Source organism: Suricata suricatta, chromosome 13 (assembly GCF_006229205.1).
Source record: "Suricata suricatta isolate VVHF042 chromosome 13, meerkat_22Aug2017_6uvM2_HiC, whole genome shotgun sequence".
NCBI lineage: Eukaryota > Metazoa > Chordata > Mammalia > Carnivora > Herpestidae > Suricata > Suricata suricatta.
In genome coordinates, this window is record NC_043712.1 from 616,084 (window position 1) to 619,326 (window position 3,243).

The 3,243-nt window shown below is 65.9% G+C and overlaps 1 protein-coding gene across 1 annotated transcript in view; it reads right to left on the minus strand.

The window, feature by feature from the left end:
* Positions 1–2,515: 2,515 nt before the first annotated feature.
* Positions 2,516–3,243, minus strand: part of NELFB (negative elongation factor complex member B) — a 9,595-nt gene continuing 8,867 nt past the window's right edge. Inside the window, exon 14 of the mRNA XM_029920393.1 lies at positions 2,516–3,229. The gene's annotated coding sequence lies outside the window, so the exon portion shown is untranslated. The remainder of the gene's footprint in view (positions 3,230–3,243) is intronic.

The following is a 3,243-nucleotide window of genomic DNA, read 5'->3' on the forward strand; positions in this document are numbered from 1 at the left end:
GATCACGCTCGGGCCGGGGACGCCGCGGCCCGCGGCCTCCAGACTGGGCTGGCCGCTGTCCATGGCGCAGGGGCGGCGCTCCGCATGCAGGTCGCCCTCCCTGCAACAGGAAGACGGGGAGGGTCTCCAGACGTCCTCAGGGCCGACCGAGACCCTTCCCCGGAGTGACGTCCCTCCTCCGGGGGGTCCCCAGGGAGTGCGGAGGCGGGAGGGGTGGCTCCGGGGGCCGGCCTCGCCCGGCCCGACTCCGGTCCCCGCAGACCAGGAAGCGACTCCCCGCTGGGCCCCAATGCAAATCTCTCGAGGCCTCCCAGGACCGGCAGCGGGCTGAGGAAGTGGCGGAGCTGGGAGGGTGCCGCTTATCGGACGGCCACCCGGCTTCCTGGAGAAGTCGGTGCGAGCGGGCGCCGGAGAGGTGAAGGGTCAAGGCCCGGCCCGCTGCCCACCCCTCCCTCCCCGGCCCCCGCCCGCAGCTCCGCTGCCAGGCGCCAGGGGCTCTCTGAATCCCAAGTGGGAACCGAGGGGCTTAGAAGCCCCAGCAGCCGCCGAGTCCAGAGACGTCCCCCACGCACTTAGGAACACCGGGGGAGGGGAGACTGGTTAGGAACTTCTGCTTCTGAGAACAAGCCCAGGCCTCCCACCCTGCCCCACCCCCACAACTGGGGTCCTCCCTGAATCCCTGGGAACACACTCCTGGAGTGGCAGCAGGGAGCCCCCTCCCACCACCACCCCCCAGTCTAGTAAGTGGAGTTAAAAGATGGGACAAAAAAGCAAGAGCCAGAGGAGGAAAAGAGCCGCTGAGGAGACAGAGCTGAAGGAAGGATTGATGCCCCTGGACCCCAACCCACCCTGTACCTGCAGCTGCGTCAGGTTAAGTTCCTGCTGGCCCCCAGCCCACCAAGGGCAGCCCCCTGCCGAGGCCAGATGCTGGGGCTGCAACTCAGGACACAGAAAATACCAGCTTCCCGGTGAGGGGCCCGAAGGGGTCAGGGGCCTGGCCTGCCAGCTCAGGCCTGGAGGGGCAGCACCTGCGGTCCGCGAGTGTTAGGAGGGGAGGAAGCTCTGGGGAGGTTTCCGCTTCTATGCAAAGGAAGTGAGTCAGGGGTGTGGCAAGTGGGCGGGGCTTAGGCTGGATGGAGGCCCCAGACGGGGAGCCTGGCTGACTGGCTGAGGTCCCCTGGCCATCAGGTCACCTACCCTCTTCAGGCCTGCAGCCCTCTGGGCTCTGTCCAGGCCCAGGACACTTGGGAAGGCTTGGGGCACTCCCTCCCTGGGGATCCCACACTCTCAATCTGGCACCCGCACCTGACCCCTGGGAGCCAAGTAGGGCAAGAGCAGCTGGGTGCCCCAGTCCCTCCCTATTCCCCTCTCCCCCACCTCCCTCCCCTCCCCTGATCTCAACTCGGGGCCATTTCCTTTTCCTCCCCCTCCTCTTCTTCCAGGGACTGGCTCCCCATCCTGTCCCCCCAGCTTAGGGCCCTCCCAGCCCAAGGGCAGGCTAGCACACTGAGAAATTCTAGCGCTAGCGGAAGGCCCCGTGTGTAGCTCAGCGTCCTGGTCAGGGAGCAAATTTACAAAAAACAAAGAACTTAGGCAAAGAGGCGGCAGCTGAGGGTCTGTGGCCCTGGCCCCCCCACTCCCAGCCCCGCACAGATGAGCCTCCCTGAGCGACCCTCTGCTTCTCACTCTGACCAACGGGGGCAGGCGCTCCCAGACCCGGCCCAGAGCACCTCGCACCGGCCCAGGCTTGTCTGAAGCCCTCCCTGACACCGGGTCCGGCAAGCAGTCCGGGCTCGTCTGCTGCTGCTTCCCTCAGTGCCCGAGCCCCTGGGCCGTCCTGCCGGTGGTCCCTCAACCTCCCCCTTATTCTCCCTGCACCTCTTCAGCCTCCCTTTGCCAAACACACTGCCTCTGTCTCCCTTCCTAACTCTTCTTCACCTCACAGTGGCCACCAGGCACGACCTGCATCAGGGAAGTGCTGGTCACGGGCTGGGGGGTGTCGGTCCTCTCCAGAATTCGGGATTCACAGGCTTCCTGGGGATGCAGGTTCTGGTCTGCCCTTCAGTCCTGTGCCCTCAGGCAGGGTCCCTGCTTCTCTGCATCCTCCTCTCCAGCCCCGGGGCCTGGCTCCCCAGGACCCACTGCCCTCCTCTGTGCAGGAGCAGGTGCATGGGGCCTTGGGCACCTTACCCACCACGTGGCCTGGCAACACTCTCGGCCCTCCTGTGGCCAATGCGGGGCGGAGGGGAAGGATACTGTCCAGGCCCTGCCTATGCCCTGTGATCCCAGCATAGGGGGTGGTGGTGGGCTCCTGCCGGTTCTCTGCTTCCTGAGAAAAATGGAGGCAGCTGGAAGGGGACTAGGCGCCAGCATGTGCACCCAGACGCCCCCTCCCGCTCCCAGGGGCAGGGCCAAGCACCCGGACCGTGGGCCACAAAGGCAGAAATGTTAAGAAGATACCGGCCTGCTTCCACTGCGTCCAACCCTCAGGTGTGCCCATAAATAGCTCACCCGCTGGATTTACCCAAACGCCTTTTATTTACATAAGTGAAAGTCTCATTGTGTGCAGCTGAGTAAGAGGGAGCACACCCCTCTAAAGGTAAACTGAGGCAGCCAGTCCATGGCCTGTGTTTTCCTCAGCCAGGCCTGCTACATGGGGCGCTGCTGGCCAGTGGGGGAGCAGGTCCCTGCCTGTGGGGCTCTGGGTCAGCCAGGCGGTCCTCTGTGAAACACTCAGAAGCCCTCTGGAAACCAGATTCGTTCTGCAGGTGACCGCACCCAGCAAACCACAAGATTCTGGCCTACGCGTGCCCACAAGGCTGGGCCCGCCCCTCCTCCCCCCTTCCCCCCACGGGAAACCAGTGGCCTTTTCCCTAATCCCAACTACTGCCAACCTGCCTCCCTCCAGAAGCGGAAAGCCACACCAGAGGCGGCGACGAGCCAGACGCTTCCACGGCCTGGGCGTGAGTTCAGGCGGCCCGGAGGGGCACAGCAGACCCAGAGCCGTGCCCCACAGAACCAGACGAGGGACGAGGACGCAAGCCCATTCCCGGGGACAACACGCACCTCCCAGGACTCAGCTTGGGGTGAGGCCCAGGGGCAGAAAGGGGCCCTCGTGCAGGAGGCCCCAGGCAGGGGGTGCCCCGCAGGGCCCGACCCCGCCCCCGAGCAGCTCCTGGCCGGCCATGGCCACAGCCGCACCCCACCGGGGGCCCGGCCCAGGCGGAGCCTCAGAGCCCGGCC